We start from the raw sequence: 20,969 nt of genomic DNA on the forward strand, positions 1-20,969 counted from the left end.
ACCGTATTTTATATATTTATTTATTTATTTAATTCAAATGAAAAATATTAAGATGGGTTTTCCCCTTCTCCGCGAGTGTGGGAGAGAGAGTGTATATAAATTATACACTATTTCCTTCATTAGGTAAACGTCGCCAGCCCACCCTCCCTTCCAGAGAGGATGGCTTCTTGTGCTTTTTGTGTGGAAATACAACCTTGAGACCTCACCACACTTTCCCTTGTGATAATTGTGGGACCTCTGTGTGTGAGGACTTGACCTCTGAACATCTACAAACATGCCCCCATGGTGAGTGAATAAACCCTCCACCTTTATTTCTCTTAAGAATCTTTTTTTGAGAACTTATGTCATGGGGTTTAGTGAGTGGGTGTTGCCTTTTTATTATTATTATTATTATTATTATTATTATTTATTATTATTCCATTCCAGGAGCGATTCAGAGGCAGGTAGGGGAGGAACATGACAAAGCACAGCGTGACAATAACCCCTTAGGTGGAGGGGAGGGGGGAGAGGAAGCGATGAGTGATGATGATGATGGTGATGTTGTCGATGGTGGTGGTGATAGGGGCGACATCTCTCAGCCGGGCTCTAGTGGTCTTAGACCCCCTGTCATCAATAGACTTAATGCCCTAAATAGTGATGAAAATTCCCCAGATGAGGAGGATGCTATAGACACTCCCCACTTAATTAATAGGGTGGGGGCTCTGGGGAATCTCTTTACTAGGCTGGAATATTCCATCCCCTCAGCCTTCGCCACAGACCCTATAGGACTCCTAAGCAACTTTAGGGACTATTACATATCTGAAATAGAGAATTACATGAATTCTCTTGGGGGACATGGCAATTTTACTTCATCATTAAAAATCCTCCTCGAAGTAAAGGTAACACTTTTGAAACAACGACTCACGGAAGATGATGACTTTAGAGAACACTTCATAACAACACCCGCTAGACTGGTAACTCTTGAGGATGTGGGTAATCTTATTGATAGCTGGGTGGCTTATATGATTACACGACTGGAAGATCTCCTTTCAGAAACAGAGGGGAGTGGTTTCATATTATATAATGTCGATTTCCTCAAAATCGTCATCTGTAATGCAAGTGTAAGGTCAGTTTTGGGGGATTATGTCCCTTATCCCCCATTTCTAAGGGGACGGCATGAGGTCTTCAACCCAAACCCAGCTGGTAACAATAAAACATGCATTATTCAGTGCATTGCTGCTTTTCTGGCGTCACAACAAGGGTGGAAGTGGAGACGTATAGGGAGACTTGTAGAGTCTCACTCTAGGATTAGGAAAATGGTCAAATACGACAATTTATCCTTCCCTCTGTCTTGGGAGGATATCTCTAAATTGGAGAATAGAAATAAACTATCCATTTTTTTGTATTCAATACACAAACATACAGATGGCGTCTATCACGTCTCTCTTTGTCGTCGTGGTAGCAGACAGTACTCGGTCATAGTTCCTTTATTGTTATTGGGGGAATCTCATGTGGCGTTGATTAAAGAGTTCGATAAGTTCCTACGGAACTTTACTCGCAGCCACAAACGAAAGACAGTCTTCTGTAGAAACTGTCTCTCAGAATATCAAAATTCGTCTGAGCTAACAAATCACTCATCTTCCTGCGACATCACTCAGAAAATTATTTACCCTCAGCCTGGGGACACACTCCATTTTAAAAATACTGGGAAAGGTTACGCCCCTTCCCATGTGGGCTATTTTGATTTCGAGTGTGTCCTAAGCACTGAGGATTGTCTAGGTTCTGTTACAGCCATACATAGACCTATAGAATACAGCTATATAATTGTCGATAGGAACCACACTGTCGTTGATAAATTTACTTATTTTGGGGGGGACAGTGTTACTCATTTCATGCAGCGAGTTGCTACCAAATGGGAAGTAAGTAAGTAATTATCAAAAGAAGGCACCAAACCGGGAAGGCTATGTAGCACCATCAAATACGCAAAATAATCAGAGGGCGCTAAATATCACCAAGGATGCCAATACGAGAACAAAAACGCATAAGGCGAACGATATCAAAAGTATCCGAGTCACCAAGAATTCTATCGAGGGACAGGTGACCGCGAGGGGCGGTCGGAAAGCAAGACACACGCTCGTCCTGGAAGTCAGGACATTCAAGAAGGACATGCACGACCGTAAGAGGGACAATGCAACTAGGACAATAAGGAGCAGGGCGGCGCTCCATCAAGTGACCATGGGTTAAGCGAGTATGGCCAAGTAAGTAAGTAATTATCAAAAGAAGGCACCAAACCGGGAAGGCTATGTAGCACCATCAAAGACGCAAAATAATCAGAGGGCGCTAAATATCACCAAGGATGCCAATACGAGAACAAAAACGCATAAGGCGAACGATATCAAAAGTATCCGAGTCACCAAGAATTCTATCGAGGGACAGGCGACCGCGAGGGGCGGTCGGAAAGCAAGACATACGCTCGTCCTGGAAGTCAGGACATTCAAGAAGGACATGCACGACCGTAAGAGGGACAATGCAACTAGGACAATAAGGAGCAGGGCGGCGCTCCATCAAGTGACCATGGGTTAAGCGAGTATGGCCAATACGTAACCTCGCCAGAGCTGTTTCCCACCGCCGGTTACGGTGGAAGGAGGACTGCCACGAGGAAACACAACATTTAAGAGTACGTAGCTTGTTACCAGTAACAGACAACCAAGAAGCCTGCCAACGGGTAAGGACTGAGGAATGGATAACCGGGTAAAAGTCGGAATACGGAATGCCTTTACGAGAGATGGGACAAGAGCGGACAGCTTCCTTAGCGGCAGCATCCGCACGCTCATTTAAAGACACGCCAATATGGCTGGGAACCCAACAAAACTCAACCGACTTAAATTTACTGTGAACGAGAAACAGCCAATGCTGGATCTCGACAACTACCGGATGAACTGGATTAAAGCACCCGAGAGCCATGAGGGCACTACGAGAGTCAACAACAACCACAAAGGAAGACTGACAACGAGAAAGCAGGAGACGAAGAGCATAGAGAATAGCATAAAGTTCCGCTGTAAAGATGCTAGTCTCCGGAGGCAAGCGACACATATAAGTGCGATCAGGAAAAACAACAGAGTAGCCAACACCGTCCGCTGACTTAGACCCATCGGTGAAGACAGAAACGGAGCGGGAGCGAGAAGAAAAGTGCTCGAGGAAAAGGCTTTTTAGAACTGTAGGAGGGGTAAAAGCTTTAGTGATACGAGTCAAGGATGTACAAAACCGCGGAAGAGGGACCCTCCACGGGGGCAAAGAAGGAACAACACGAGGAGAAACATCAGAAATACGAACGGAAAGAGAATCCTGCAGGCGAGATAACCGGACAGAAAGAGGGAGGTGGTGAAGAGGAACAGGAACCGCAGGAGGGGTAAAAGTTAAAGCACGACAGAGGCGAGAGGAAGGATGTTGTAAGGACCGCGCAAGATAGCGAAGACAGTAGCGATCACGGCGGTCCTGGAGAGACAGGAAGCCAGTGTCAACATACAAGCTAAGGACGGGAGTCGAACGAAAGGCACCAGAACTGAGGCGCAACCCAGTATGGTGCAAAGCATCAAGACGGCGAAGAGTAGAAGGAGAAGCAGACGAGTAAGCAGGGCAACCATAATCGAGCTTAGACAGGACGAGAGAGGAATGTAAAGCAAGGAGAGTGCGCCTATCTGCCCCCCAAGAAGTATGGGACAAGACCCGAAGGAGGGTAAGGGCCTTAGAGCACTCAACACGGAGGTAAGAGATATGGGGAGACCAAGACAAACGAGTGTCAAGGAATAACCCTAAAAGCTTCGCGGAATCTTTGTATTCAAGGGGACGACCATAAAGTGACAAAGAGGGACGAAGAACAACCCGTTTCCGCGTAAAAGTCATGGCACAAGTCTTAGAAGTAGAGAACTTGAAGCCATGACCTGTGGCCCAAGACGACACGGCATCAATCGCAAGTTGAAGCCGGCGTTGAAGGAGAGGCGAATCATCACCCTGACAACAAAGGGTAAGATCATCGACATAGAGAGCGGAGAAGACACCAGAAGGAAGAGAGGAAAGAAGACCATTGAGGGCAACCAGAAAAAGAGTAGTGCTCAGAACACTACCCTGGGGCACACCTTCGTATTGCTGAAAAGAGGGAGAGAGAGCGGTACCAAGGCGCACCCGAAAGGAACGACGAGAGAGGAAGCTGCGGAGAAAGAGAGGGAGATGACCACGAAGGCCAAAAGAATGAAGTTGAGATAGGATATGATAACGCCAAGTGGTGTCGTAAGCCTTTTCTAGGTCAAAAAGGACGGCAACAACGGAGGTCTTCGCAGCAAAAGCAGTACGTATATAGACCTCCAAGTTCACCAGGACATCTGTCGCGCTGCGGCACTTGCGGAAACCAAATGGAGAAGGGGAGAGGAGGTGATGGTGTTCCAGGAACCACATCAGACGAACGTTAACCATACGTTCAAAGAGTTTGCAGACACAACTTGTGAGAGCAATAGGGCGAAAGTCCTTAGGGGAAGTACCCAGAGACCCCGGTTTGCGAACAGGGAGGACAACGGCATCGAGCCAGTCCTCAGGGACTGACGACGACTCCCAGATCCGATTATACAGACTCAGTAAATACTGAGACGTGCTCGGAGGGAGATGGCGAAGCATCTCATAATGAATACCATCGGAGCCCGCCGCCGTAGAACCGCAGAGGGCCAGGGCAGAACGAAGTTCAGAGAGAGAGAAGGGATCATTATAGGGAAGCTGAAGATGAGTGCAGAAATCTAAAGGACGAGACTCAAGGACAGGTTTACGAAGAAGGAAAGATTGGGGAAGATGAAGACCAGAGCTAACAGAAGAAAAGTGGGAACCCAGTTCGGAAGCGACCTGCAACGGGTCCGCCACAAGAGTATCATGGAGGTGAAGGACCGGTGAAACATCGGGAACGAACTTACCCGCTATCTTGCGGATACGTTTCCAGATCTGGACCAGAGGGGTTACGGACGTAATTGTCGAGACATAAGATGCCCAACATTCACGTTTAGCCGTACGGATGGCCCTACGGGCCACCGCACTCGCTTTCCGAAAGAAAAGAAAAGAATCGGTCGTCTGCCTACGGCGGTGCTTCTTCCAGGCTGCACGCTTACAGCGGACAGCCCGAGCACAGTCCGCATTCCACCAGGGAACGCACTTCCGTGGACCCCGAGAGGAAGAGCGAGGAATAGAGCGGAGGGCAGCGTCGAAGACAGTGTCATGAAAAAGGAGGAGAGCGCGAGAGAGGGGCAGAAGGGAGAGGTCAGAGAGAGTAGCACTGAGGGAAAATAGGGTCCAGTCCGCCTTAGCAAACTGCCACCTAGGGAAAGAGAGGGAAGGGCGAAAAGAGAAAAAGGAAACAAGGATGGGGAAATGATCACTTCCATGGAGGTCATCAAGAACCTGCCATGTGAAATCTAAGTAAAGAGAAGAAGAGCAGAGAGAAAGATCAAGACAAGAAAGGGTGCGAGTTCGAGAGTCCAAATGAGTGGGCTCACCAGAATTCAGAAGAGACAGGGAAGAAGAGAGGAGAAACGGCTCAAGGAGGCGACCCCGGGTATTCGTCAGAACGTCACCCCAAAGAGAATGACGACAATTGAAGTCACCCAGCAGGAGCACAGGCTCCGGCAAGGAGTCTAGGAGGTGTTTCAAATCAGGAAGAGAGAGCGGGACACTCGGGGGGAGATAAATGGAACAAACTGTGTACCATTTCCCCACAAAGATACGAGCAGCAGAACAATGGAGAGGCGAAGGAAAAAGTAAAGGAACAAAGGGAACATCAGCCCGAATCAAGAGAGCAGAAGAATTAGAAGCCCCAGCAATGGCTGGGGGGGGGGAGAGAAAGGAATAGCCACGAAAACGACCAGGACGAGCACCAAGCATCGGCTCCTGGAGACAGACACAAAGGGGCGAAAACCGCGAAACCAGAAGTTGGAGTTCGAGGAAATTGGCGTAATAACCTCGAACGTTCCATTGAAGAATGGACAACGACGAGAAGAGAAAGGACAAAAAACAGAGAACAAGGAAGAAACAAAGGCGAAAGACCAACAGAGCACGTTAAAGAATAACAGGGTCGGGATCAGGGTCAGCAAAGTCAGGGTTAGGGGGCATGGGTAAACTGAGCAAAGACGGAGGGAAGGAAACGGGAGAACAGATCAGAGGTGGGCGGGCAGGGTCCGGAGGAGGAGGAGACAACGGAGAGGAGCAGTCAAGGACAGCAGCAGGAAGAGGGGGAGTAGAAAGAGAGGAGCGCACCCCTGCAAGAGCAGCAACCGAAAGGGAAGCAGGGGCCAAAGAAACCTCCATAGCAGGAACAGGGGGCGCAAGCACTGAAACGGGAGTGGAAGGAGCAACAGAGCCAGAAGGAGGAGCTGAGGAAGAAAGCGAAGCCTTCTTACCCGCCGGGGAAGAGGAAGGAGAGGAGCCAGGCTTACGCTTCTGACTTAAAGAGACCGGTGTCCCAGCAACTACGTACCGGGCAACGGATTCCAGTGTCTCAACAGGAGAAGCCGAACGAGAGCACACACGACGGCCGTTAGGAGAGCGATGGACATCCGCCCGCACCGACAGGCGGCGGGGAGAGCCGATAGATGGAGGAAGAGGATGGAAAGGAGGATCGGAGGGGGACGAGGAAGGAGACACAGAAGACACGACAGACCGGGTAGAAGGAAGGGGAACCCCAGACAGAGGACCAGGAGGAGGATCCTTCGGGAGAGAACCCAAAGGGACAGAGGAGGGGGCAGTGGGCGCATCAGGGTCCAAGGCCTGGAAACGGTTGTGAGTCTGAGGAAGGCGGGAAGGACGAGGAGAGGAAGAGCGCAACACGCGAGCATAAGAGATATTAGCATAAGGCGGGAGCCGGCGAACCTGGCGCCTCGCCTCAGGAAAAGATAAACGCTCCCGGTGCTTCAAGTTGAGGACGGCTGCCTCAAGCTTGTAATGGACACACGCACGGGAGAAGGTAGGATGGGCCTCACCGCAGTTGAGGCAACGAGCCTGGGGAGAAGCGCACTCCGACTTAGAGTGACCTTCGCCACCACACAAAGGACAGAGAGAGACAGTCCCGGAGCAGCGGAGGGCACCATGCCCAAACCTCCAGCACTTGTTGCAGAGCCGAGGAGAAGGAATGTACTCCTGGACAGAGCACCTGGCACCAGCAAGAATGACAGAGGGTGGAAGGGTCCTACCATCAAAGGTAATCTTCACAACCCGGAGGGGTTGACGGCGACTACCACGAGGGGGACGAGTAAACGTGTCCACCTGGAGAATAGAATGGCCCTGGGCAGCGAGGATATGTCGAATATCGTCGTGGCAGTCGCGTAGGTCCCGAACACCGGTCGCAACATGGGGCGGGAGCAAAATAGTGCCAACACTGGCATTCAACTGAACGTTCTTCGAGACCCGAACGGGGGTCTCGCCTAGGCAGGATAAGGCAGCCAAGCGGGAAGCAGCATCCTGAGAAGGAGCAGCAACGACACGCGTACCGAGACGAGTGGGGTTAAAAGTAATGGAGGCATCCACGGAATCAATGAGATGTCGATGAAGGGAGAAATCGTCAGGAGGCGCAGAATCAAGAGGGAGGAGATCAAAATATTTGGCCCACGAAGCGGGACCAAACAAGGCTTGATAGGTAGCAGAACTGGAAGGAATCGAGCGAGGGCGGCCGTGACGAGAACGGCGGTGAGAACCCCCAGAGAGAGAGGGGTTAAAAGGTGCAGTAGTTACAACTAGAGAAGGAGCCGCGCCAGGGGACGAGGTAGTCACCACTGGGGGCTTGGGGCTCGACCCAACCACAGAGGAGGGAGGGGAGCCAGGGGAAGGAGTCAGAGAGGCCAAAGGAGGAGCAAGGTCGGGGCCCAATGCAGCGGAGGCTACAGAGCCCGGTCTTCCAATACGGACCGACTCGGGGGCTTGGTCGCCCACCCCACGAGCCTGAAAAGGTAAGCCAGAAGCAGCCGAAGCAGGGGTTATCATCTTGACGAAATTACGAATTCACTCACGAATGTGCCCCCACACCCACCATGGAGCCACAATTAGAGGCAGGACACCCAACAAGAAGCTATCGCCGATCTTGTCGGGGCCTCCTAGGGGTGCGTCGTGAGTATACGCCCCACAAACGCCACCTTAAGAAACCGACAGTCCGTCGAGATCGGGTTCAGTGACGAAGTGGGGATTGACAATAAAAGGTTCCCCTCGCTCTCGACGTCGGGCACTACAGTTCTACGGGTGCAAGAGTATGCCTCCTCAAGCACCCGGGCGTCAAAGTAGAAGAAGTCCAAGGGAAGAACCAGAACGAGCAAAAGGTCGGCAGGAAACGGCAAGCAGATAGGAGAAGAGGGGGGAGAAAAACGAAACAGAAGGAAAAGGAAAAGATGCCCAGCAGAATTGGAGAGGACGGCAGCAGGAGCACAAGGCTAGAAAAGGACAGAGGACTGTCCCAAGGAGCATCACACTCCGGCAGCCGCCCACTAAGCCCCCAGACGGCGACAACGAGCTGAGCGGGGAGGGGGTACCAAATGGGAAATTATCAGATCCACCCTCCACCATTATGAAATAGACATGTCTCTTGAGGATATGATCCATTTTAGGAGACAGACTCACTGCCAGTTTTGTGAGCGGGTATTTACCCCCTCCAATTTCAAGGTTCAACATCATGATCACCTTAGGAAAAAGCTCAATTATATTGGAGCTCTATGTAATTACTGCAACCTCCGCCACAAGAATGCTCTGGAGAGTTTAGTTCTAATTGCCCATAATATGTCTAATGACATGGGCTTAATTTTGAGGGAGTTTACCATGGATTCAAATATTAAGAGCAATATCCTCATGAGACAGGGGACGAAATATCTTAAGGTGGAAATAGGGAAGCTTAAATTTCTTGATTCACTGGCTTTTATTACAGGTAGTCTTTCATCCCTAGCAAAGACCCACATTGATTCAGCCAGCCCCTTAACATTCACTCACTCAATGATAGAGGGTTTGCCCAAAAAGAGTCACCACCTACTCTTAAAGGGGAAAGTTTTTCCCTTATGAATATACCACAAAAATCAGCTGCTTTAATGACACAACACTCCCTCCTATTGAAATGTTCTACAGCTCCCTAAACAAATCAGGTATAACTTTGGACGAATATAGACATTCTAAATTAGTATGGGAGGCTACAGGGTGTAGGACATTAAAAGACTACCTCCTCATTTATTTGAGGTGTGATGTAGGATTACTGGCTGACATTTTTACACACCACAGGGCAATTCTAAATGATATATATTCTTTAGAATTGACACACTATTGCAGCCTCCCAGGGTACTCCTACGACTGCTTCCTGAAAAGTAGTAGAATATCGTTGGAGTTAAGTGCAGATGTGACGTTGCACAATCTCTTATCACAAAACATACGAGGGGGTTTTACAACTGCAGTTAGGAGTTATGTCAGAGCTAACAACCGCTATGTCAACCCATCTTTTAACCCCCAGGAGGATAGGTCTTCATTCTTACTTTATCTCGACTTCAACTCCCTCTATGGGAGTTGTATGACTAGGAAATTGCCCCATGGGGGACTAAGGAGACTATCATCTGATGAGATGAACTCCTTCATTAGCGGGGGGGAAGATAATGACAGAACAGCCTTTCTCTTCTAACAAAGGGTACTGGCTCTTAATTGACACCAAACTTTTAAGACCTCAAATAGCTAGACTAACAGACGATCTGCCCCTTTGTTTACACCATAGGGGAATAAGTATGGAGGATATCTCACCATTTAGTAGGGGACTTCTGGAAACAAATAACATCACACACCTCCCCCCAAAAAACATCAAACTGGTTGGAGATCATCTCCCCAAAAAACATTATTTCATATCTCTTCACCTTTTACAACTATTTATTGAGATAGGACTTGAAGTGGAAACAATACATGCAATTTACGAGTTCCACCAGTCAGATTTTATGGCAGAATTTGTTAACACCAACGTTAACAATAGAAATGCCTCCAGCAGTAATGATAGGAAAACACTCTTCAAATTACTGACGAACAGTGTTTTTGGTAAAACGCTACTGAATCCAGCTCGTTATGCCATTGACACCAAACTAGTGACTTCAGCTAGGGTCTTTTTACGAGAGGTGAAGAATCCCCGCTTTAAACGAATGGTGCATTTAGGCGACAATAAATTATTGTCTGTCAGTTCCAGACCATTCATTAAAATTACTCATCCTAATTACATTGGGTTCCAGATTCTTGAGCTAGCAAAATACAGCTTGTACCATTTTTGGTACAGGGTACTTAAGAACCACTATTCAGATAGGGTACAACTGGTGTATAGTGATACAGACAGTTTCATTTTCAGCTTACTAGCTGAAGATGTCTTTAATGAGATGGGGAAAGAACCCCTTAGTTTGTGGATGGATACGAGTAATTTTCCTGAAACTCACCCCTTGTATGATCCTTCTAAAAAGGGTGTTTTAGGGCTGTTAAAGTCAGAGGTGTCAGATAAACACATCCTTGAAGTTGTGGCACTCAAGCCCAAAATGTATAGTGTGCTTTTGCTTGACAATAAAACTTCCATCACCGCTAAGGGTATTCCCCGAGCTGTGCAAAGATCTTTAACACATAACCACTTTAAAGAGACCCTACACAGCAATGGTGTAGTGAATACTTTTAACTTCTCCCAAATAAGAAACATAGGGGGGCAGATGGCAACCACATTCAATACTAAGAGGGGTTTAAGTGCATTTGATGATAAGCGCTTTTACCTAAATAAATACACTAGCCTAGCGTATGGTCACCCAGACATACCATCCGACCCCCACCCCAACACCTCAGCCCAAGGAATGTCCACCGAGGGTGAATGTGGTGACGTCATTGAACCACAAGGAGAGGAAGGACAACGTCCCACCAGCGAGAGTGAACCCTATGACGTCAGCAGTCAGTCACCTGAGGGAGGCCCACTACATCCCATTCACTCTCTGGGAGATGATGAGTCATCATCTTCGTCCCAGGAGGAGGAGGAGGGGGAGGAAGACCCCACAACGGACCTGTGGGCACGGAGGAGAGGTCTTGTTAATAAATATTATGTCGGGGGAGATGACCTACAATACGACTATGTTTAACCCTATGTACTTTGATAATATAATCTATAAATCATCAGGATTATTTTTTTTTCTCCTTCTTTAAGTATAGAGGCTTAAAATATATCCAACTTAAAAACAACTAAGGGAGGCTGGTCCCTCTTACGGTACACTCAAGGTCATCAAGTATGAGGAGGGGTGGTGAGGGGGGGACCACCCCTACTGCGAGGATCCTGTTTTTACACCTGTCCCATAGAGGGAGGTGGGGGGTAACTGCCGCTCACCTGAGTGTTTATTATACAAATATACTGTCATACTTTTCTGTATAAATGAACATGAACATGAACATAGCGACACATAATAGATACCTATCTTCACTATTTTTACGATTGTTGCTGCCCCACACCTTGGACGACCTAGTATGGGGTGGCTCTAAGTGGCACTCCGCCTCTGATTTTCTTATCTGATTGCCCTTCATAGGTAGCTACTTTACTGTAAATGAACATGATCATAGTGGCGCATAATAGATACCTATCTTCACTGTTTTTTCGACTGCTACCACTCACACCTTGGGTGACCTAATATGGAGTGGCACTATGTGGCTCCCCGCTTCTGATTTCTTATCTGATCTCCCTACATAGATGGCTCTATGTGGCTTCTCCTATTCTACTCCCATTATACAGGATCCCATTATACAGGACCCCATTATACAGGACCCCATTAATACCCAATGTATGTCATTCATCCATGTCACCTACCACCTCACCATTAGGGGAAATAATCAGGTGCTACACAGAAGAATTTATCTTTAAGAATTTGAGGCGAGACCTTATGAAATACATCACTAGGCATTAGACCCAAATAATAAGGAATAATGAACTTTAGAGAGTTTATTTTTAATCTTCCTGCTTCTGTGAAGAAAAACATGAGGAATATTGAAAAGATTCGTCCCTTCAACCATAAATCTAAACCTTTCTCTCGTTTTCAACGAAATATAAATATATGGGAAGTGACTTAACAACTTTAAGAACAAAAGTAACGCGGAAAAATTAATAAAAAATATTTTTAACACGTGGAATATAAATATAACTTCCAAAACTAACATAACTGGCCGTTCCTCGGTGGCATGATTGGCTTAGTTGTCCGTCTGGCTCTGAGGCGGCCGGTCGAGCCCTGCCCTGCCAGCGGTCCTTGTCAGGGTGGGCTGACTGCTGACCTTAGCAGTCGTGTAGGATGTGCGTGTGTGCTGACCTTGGCTTAACTGTCAGGGTGGGCTGACTGCTGACCTTAGCAGTCGTGTAGGATGTGCGTGTGTGCTGACCTGGGCTTAACTGTCTGGGTGGGATGTGACTGTTGACCTTAGCAGTCGTGTAGGATGTGCGTGTGTGCTGACCTTGGCTTAACTGTCTGGGTGGGATGAGACTGCTGACCTTAGCAGTCGTGTAGGATGTGCGTGTGTGCTGACCTGGGCTTAACTGTCTGGGTGGGATGTGACTGTTGACCTTAGCAGTCGTGTAGGATGTGCGTGTGTGCTGACCTTGGCTTAACTGTCTGGGTGGGATGAGACTGCTGACCTTAGCAGTCGTGTAGGATGTGCGCGTGTGCTGACCTGGGCTTAACTGTCTGGGTGGGATGTGACTGTTGACCTTAGCAGTCGTGTAGGATGTGCGTGTGTGCTGACCTTGGCTTAACTGTCTGGGTGGGATGTGACTGCTGACCTTAGCAGTCCGTGTAGGATGTGCGTGTGTGCTGACCTTAGCAGTCCGTGTAGGATGTGCGTGTGTGCTGACCTGGGCTTAACTGTCTGGGTGGGATGTGACTGCTGACCTTAGCAGTCATGTAGGATGTGCGTGTGTGCTGACCTTGGCTTAACTGTCTGGGAAAGCGGTACAAATATACTTTCATAATAACTATGTAAATTAGCTTACATAATAACTGCCATAGGATGTTATAGGCTCATGGTATTGGGGTGCCATATTAAGTTGGTTTGGGGCATGGCTATACCAAAGGAAACAGAGTTAGTATAAATGAGGTTAAGTCAGAGTGGCAAAATGTTGTAAGTCCCTCAAGGCTCGGCTTGGACCTCTTGCTTATAATATATATAAATGATTTAGATTCAGGTTTGAGTAGCAATATTTGCAAATTTGCCGATGATACAAAAATCGGTAGGGAAATTAACATGGAAATTAACACACTCACTATCACTTCAAATTGATCTAAATAGGGTTTTGAAATGGTATAAAGATTGGCAGATGCAGTTTAAAACTGATAAATGTAAAATTCTGAGGGTAGGTAATGATGATGGCCAGACCGCACACTAGAATGTGAAGGGATGACGACGTTTCGGTCCGCTCTGGACCATTCTCAAGTCGATTGTGATGAGGAAGTAGAGACAGGCAATAAATAGGCACGAGAGATGAGGAGCAAAGTAAGCTAGTAGTAGGAACTGCAGAGGGTCTATTGGCCCATACGAGGCAGTTCCCGTTATAACCACCGAAAGAGAAGGAGAAAATAATGAGAAGAGGATAGTAAAGGAGCGTAGGAGAAGACAATGAACAGAAAAAAGAGAGAAAAGAGAAAGAAAGGAAAGAGAATGAAAGGTAAATGGAAAGGGTAAGCTTATGTAAGGTCACGTTTGTTAGAAAGGTTAGAGCATTTGAGTATATACTGTGAAAGGGAAGAGTCCACAGCAACAAAGCCAGGACTCAAGTTCATGTTGGATACATTGTGTATTAGAGCCGATTCAACAAGACGGCGTCTGTGTAGAGTAGAGGTAGGAAAGATTATTTTGGAGGAAGACCAATCAATGTGATGATAAGAATCCCTCACATGGCAGAAGAGAGCATTGTTAGTGTCTGCAGACTTAACATTTCTCTTGTGTTCTTTAAGTCTGTCATTCAGTGTACGGCCAGTTTCGCCAAAGTATTGGAGAGAACAAGACGAACAGGAAAAAGAGTAGACACCAGCAGCATTAGAAGCAGGAGGAGCAGTGTGAACTAGATTGCTACGAAGTGTGTTAGTTTGACGAAAGGCGAGCTTAATGTCAAGAGGACGAAAGGTATTGGTAAAAGTTTTGAGTTCAGATATGAAGGGAAGTCATAGTACAATGCTACTAGTGTTGGAAGCAGGTTTAGGATGAAAGAAATTTCGTTTAGCTTGAGAGCACAGTTGATGAAATGCAAAGGGTAACCAAGGCGAGAGAATGATTTGTAGATAAGGGCAATTTGGTAATGATGATAGTTACAAGATACGAGCTAGATGGTGTTGAGATGGGAAAGTCGGATTGCGAAAGGGATCTGGGAGTTATGACTAGTAAGAATTTAAAACCAAATGATCAATGCATGAATGTTCGTAATAAGGCAAATAGGACACTGGGATTTATTAATCGAAGCGTTAGTAACAAGACACCTGGTGTTATTTTCCAACTATATCCTGCTATGGTTAGACCCCATTTAGAATTTGCAGTTCAGTTTTGGTCGCCGTACTATAGAATGGATATAAATTCACTTGAACGTGTCCAGTATAGGATGACAAAGCAAATTCCCTAAATTAGAAACCTGTCATATGAAGAGAGATTAACAATGCTTAATGTTGCTGTAATATTATTATAGCACCAACGGAAGGTGTAGTGAAGGAACTGATGAATCTCGTTAAAGCTCTGAGGTCAGATTTGGATTCCCTACGGGAGGAAGTACGAAAGCTGAGCATCAGGAAGAAACAAAGGAGGCGACAGGTATTAAAAAGACCTTGTCTTGGCAAGTTGTAAAGGACAAGGGGCTTAAGAAGACTTTGACAAAGCCGCCTAATGATATCCTAAGGACGTCTAACGCATTTGCTGTGTTGGAGGACGAGTGCTGTGGTGAGCCTGCAGTTCAACGAGGAGGCAAAGGCAAAGCAACGACGCAGCAGGTCGCTCAAAGTGCTCAAAAGGTAAAAGGAGGAACCAAGGGAATTTTTGTTGCTGGAGATCACCAGGTGAGGTATTTAGACAGAACGTTTTGTGCCAGAGATAGGGAGAACAGGTTAAGAGATTGCTAACCGGGAGCTGGAATTGGAGATATTGTTGGCAACATGAATGATAGTATGGCTGCTTATAAAAATAAACCAATTATTGGTAATAGTGCGGGTGGAAATGATGTTAGGCGAGTTAGGAGTGAGGAACTAATACTGAGATTTAAGACAGCCATAGAACTAGTTAGAAGTAAGGGAGGAATCCCGATCATATGTGACATTCTTCAAAGAAAGGAAGTTGGAAATGAATGGTTGTCGAGGGCACTTGGGGTCCCTCTATTTTTTCAAGAGTGGGTTGGACATGTATATGAGTGGGATTGAGTGGTTATAAATAAGGGCTGAATCGTACGGCCGAATAGTCCTTCAGCAGTTACCTTTGTTCTTATGTTCTTATCTGGGAGTTTTGATTAGTAAAAATTGCCGGCTGGAAAGATATTGAAAATGAAATGCAAAATCTTAAATAGACAACTGGGAACACTTCTATGGAAGAAACGAAATGTATGCTCGGGATGGGGTGCATCTATCGAGGGCTGGGGTGGTTGTTGTTGTTGCGATCTCGTTAGAACCAGTAATTGGAGGCGTTTGTTTGGGTTTGGGTTTAAACTGTTAGTAGATAGTGGTATGGGAATTGAAATGGAGGAAAGAGGTAATAAAAGTGTTTGTGGGAGAAACAAATTGGCAAAATGATTAAAGAAAGAGAAGGACCTCAAAATAACAATACACTTAGGGTATATTACATTAACAGTAGATGATTAAGAAATAAAATAAATGATTTAAATGCTCTTGTCTGCACAGAAAAAATATATATTATTACACTAACCGAAACGTGGATGATTGTAGAAAATAGAGAACTATTAGGTGAATATCAAATAAATGGATTTAAACTAGTACACACAGATAAATATATTAGACGGGGAGGGGGAGTAGCTATATATGTTAGGGAAAATTTGAAATGTAATCTCAAAGATGGAATTAAAACTGAGCCACAAGCAGAAACTATTTGGATAGAATTAAACGAAAAAGCAAATAATCTTATTGGAGTTATATACAGGCCACCAAACTTAGACAGTATGGAAGCATAGCACCTATGGGGCGAAATATCTAGAGCATCTAGGACTAGCAGTATTTGTCTTAGGTGATTTTAATTTTAGTGGAATAAATTGGTTTAACAGAACAGGGAATAATGAAGTGGAAGATTTTCAAGAATTAATTGAAGATTGCTTTCTTACGCAACACATTAAGGAACAAACGCGGGTAAATAATATTTTAGATTTAGTGTTAACTAACAGGGAAACGCAAATTAATGCCATCGAAATAGGGAGTGAGCTAGGGAACAGTGATCATAAAGAAATCAGATTCAGCATTGAATGGAATAGATCTGTAGGGGGAAAATTCTGTTTAAGTGCCTTATTTTCGAAAAGATTATTTCAATATCCTAAGAAATGTTTTGGGTCAAATAGATTGGAAAGTCTTGGGCATGGGGGCGGGCCGGTCTTGGAGCGAGACGTGAACCCAGCGATAGGAGACGTAAATTTCGATATGGATTCAAAATGTAACTTATTTAAAAATATTCTAAGCAAAGCACAGGAAGGTAGTATAACTTATAAATTGAATAGATCGAATACTAACTGCATCTGCCAATCTTTTGACCATTTCAAACCCCTATTTAGATCGACATGAAGTGATAGTGAGTCTTCTTCCATGTTTATTTCCCTACCGATTTTTGTATCATCGGCAAATTTGCAAATGTTGCTACTCAAACCTGATTCTAAATCATTTATATATATTATAAACAACAGAGGTCCCAGGACAAAGCCTTGATGTATTCCACTTAAAACATTTTCCCATTCAGACGTAACCCCATTTATATTAACTCTATGTTTCCTTTGGTATAGCCATGCCCTAATCCAACTTAATATAGCACCCCCAATACCATGAGCCTCTATCTTTTTAATCAGTCTTTCATGTGGCACTGTATCAAAGCTTTGCTAAAGTCAAGGTACACAACATCGCAATCCTTACCACTATCTATTGCCTCAACTATATAGTTGAGGCTATAGATAGTTGCCTCAACTATATATGTATAACTATATATGTATATATATAGTTGAGTATATGTATATATATGTCGTACCTAGTAGCCAGAACACGCTTCTCGGCCTACAATGCAAGGCCTGATTTGCCTAATAGGCCGAGAGATTTTCTTTATTTTCAATAAATTGTTTCCAATTAGCTTATTTGAATGATTGTTATTATATTATATTTAGAACGTATTTTATTGACTTAATTGTGTTAGTTTAGGTTAGGTTAGGTAGGGTTGGTTAGGTTCGGTCGTATATCTACGTTAGTTTTAACTCAAATTTAAAAAAAATTAACTCGTACAAAATGAAATGGATAGCTTTACTATTTCATAAGAAAAAAAATATTGAAAAATATATTCAGGAAAACTTGGCTTATTAGGCAAATCGGGCCTTGCATAGTAGGTCGAGTACGACGTTCTGGCTACTAGGTGCAACATTATACACACATATATATACATATGCGAACAAGCCTGAATGGTCCCCAGGACTATATGCAACTGAAAACTCACACCCCAGAAGTGACTCGAACCCATACTGCCAGGAGCACTCTGCTGGCGTACATGATCCCTTAACCACTCGGCCAACATGACCGGACAAAGAGGATGGTAGCTTAGGCTATTTCCATCCCCTGCTGGCACTCGGTTGGTAATCTTGGGCATGGTATTTTATCAAATCACCTCATTCTTTGGGGCACATATGAGGAACACAAATGTGAACAAGACTGAATGGTCCCCAGGACTATATGCAACCGAAAACTCACACCCCAGAATTGACTCGAACCCATACTTCCAGGAGCACTCTGCTGGCATACAGGATCCCTTAACCGGTCTCGTAGCCTGGTGGATAGCGCGCAGGACTCGTAATTCTGTGGCGTGGGTTCGATTCCTGCACGAGGCAGAAACAAATGGGCAAAGTTTCTTTCACCCTGAATGCCCCTGTTACCTAGCAGTAAATAGGTACCTGGGTGTTAGTCAGCTGTCACTGGCTGCTTCCTGGGGGTGGAGGCCTTATCGAGAACCGGGCCGCGGGGACACTAAAGCCCCGAAATCATCTCAAGATAACCACTCAACCAACACGACCAGACAAAGAGGATGGTAGCCGAGGCTATTTCCATTCCCCGCAGGCATTCGGTTGGTAATCTTGGGCATGGTATTTTATCAAATCACCTCATTCTTTGGGGCACACGTGAGGAACACAAATGCGAACAAGCCTGAACGGTCTCCAGGCATATATCCCACTGAAAACTCACACCGCAGAAGTGACTCGAACCCATACTGTCAGGAACACTCTGCATTCTGACGTACAGGAAGCCTTAACCATTGGACCAACACCACCGAACAAAAGAGGATGGTTGTCGAGGCTATATCCATCCCCCCGCCGGTACTCGGTTGGTAATCTTGGGCATGGTATTTTATCAAATCACCTCATTCTTTGAGGCACACTGCCGCCCCTGGCACCACCACCACTACACTGCTACCCCTGGCACCACCACACTGCCACCCCTAGCACCACCATCGCCACACAGCCACCCCTGGCACCACCACACTGCCACCCCTAGCACCACCACACTGCCACCCCTCTCACCACCACCACCACACTGCCACCCCTGGCACCACCACCACACTGCCACCCCTGGCACCACTACCACACTGCCACCCCTGGCACCACCACCACCACACTGCCACCCCTGGCACCACCACTGCCATTGCCACCCCCCGGCATCACCACCACCACACTGCCACCCCTGGCACCACTACCACACTGCCACCCCTGGCACCACCACCACCACACTGCCACCCCCCGGCATCACCACCACCACACTGCCACCCCTGGCACCACCACCACTCTGCCACCCCTGGCACCACCATCACACTGCCACCCCAGGCACCACCACCACCACTACACTGCCACCCCTGGCACCACCACCACACTGCCACAACTGGCACGACCACCCCACTGCCACCCCTGGCATCACCACCATCACACCGCCACCCCTGGCACCACCACCACACTGCCACCCCTGGCACCACCACCACCACCACACTGCCACCCCTGGCACCACCACCACCACCACCACCTCACTGCCACCCCTGGCACCACCACCACCACCACACTGCCACCCCTGGTACCACCACCACACTGCAACCCCTGGCACCACCACTACACTTCCACCCCTGGCACCACCACCACCACACTGCCCCCCAGCACCACAACCACCACTGCCACCCCTGGCACCACAACCACCACACTGCCACTCCTGGCACGACCACCACACTGCCACCCCTGGCACCACCACCACCACACTGCCTCCCCTGGCACCACCACCACACTGCCACCCCTGGCACCACCACTACACTTCCACCCCGGGCACCACCACCACACTGCCCCCCAGCACCACAACCACCACTGCCACCCCTGGCACCACAACCACCACACTGCCACCCCTGGCACCACCACCACCACACTGCCACCCCTGGCACCACTACCACCACACTGCAACCCCTTGCACCACCACACTGCCACTCCTGGCACCACCATCACACTGCCACCCCTGGCACCACCACCACCACACTGCCACCCCTGGCACCACCACCACACTGCCACCCCTGGCACCACTACCACCCCTGGCACCACCACCACACTGCCACCCCTGGGACCACCACCACACTGCCACCCCTGGCACCACCACACTGCCACCCCTGGCACCACCACCACACTGCCACCCCTGGCACCACCACACTGCCACCCCTGGCACCACCACACTGCCACCCCTGGCACCACTACCACCCCTGGCACCACCACCACCACACTGCCACCCCTGGCGCCACCACCACACTGCCACCCCTGGCACCACCACCACCACACTGCCACCCCTGGCACCACCACCACACTGCCACCCTTGGCACCACCACCACACTGCCACCCCTGGCACCACCACCACACTACCACCCTTGGCACCACCACCACCACACTGCCACCCCTGGCACCACCACCACACTGCCACCCTTGGCACCACCACCACACTGCCTCCCTTGGCACCACCACCACACTGCCACCCTTGGCACCACCACCACACTGCCACCCCAGGCACCACCACCACCACACTGCCACCCCTGGCACCACCACTACCACACTGCCACCCCTGGCACCACTACCACACTGCCACCCCTGGCACCACCAAAACACTGCCACCCCTGGCACCACCACCACCACACTGCCACCCCTGGCACCACCACCACCACACTGCCACCCCTGGCACAACCACCACTCTGCCACCCCTAGCACCACCACCACCACACTGCCACCCCTTGCACCACCACCACCACACTGCCACCCCTGGCACCACCTCCACTACACTGCCACCCCTGGCACCACCACCATCACACTGCCACCCCTTGCACCACCACCACCACACTGCCACCCCTGGCACCACCACCACCACTCTGCCACCCCTGGCATCACCACCACCACTCTGCCACCCCTTGCACCACCACTACACTGCCACCCCTGGCACCACCACCACCACTCTGCCACCCCTTGCACCACCACTACACTGCCACCCCTGGCACCACCACTACACTGCCACCCCTGGCACCACCACTACACTGCAACCCCTGGCACCACCACTACACTGCCACCCCTGGCACCACCACTACACTGCCACCCCTGGCACCACCACTACACTGCAACCCCTGGCACCACCACTACACTGCCACCCCTGGCACCACCACTACACTGCCACCCCTGGCACCACCACTACACTGCCACCCCGCGGCATCACCACACTGCCACCCCTGGCACCACC

The sequence above is a fragment of the Procambarus clarkii genome, chromosome 25 (assembly GCF_040958095.1).
Source record: "Procambarus clarkii isolate CNS0578487 chromosome 25, FALCON_Pclarkii_2.0, whole genome shotgun sequence".
Taxonomy (NCBI): Eukaryota; Metazoa; Arthropoda; class Malacostraca; order Decapoda; family Cambaridae; genus Procambarus; species Procambarus clarkii.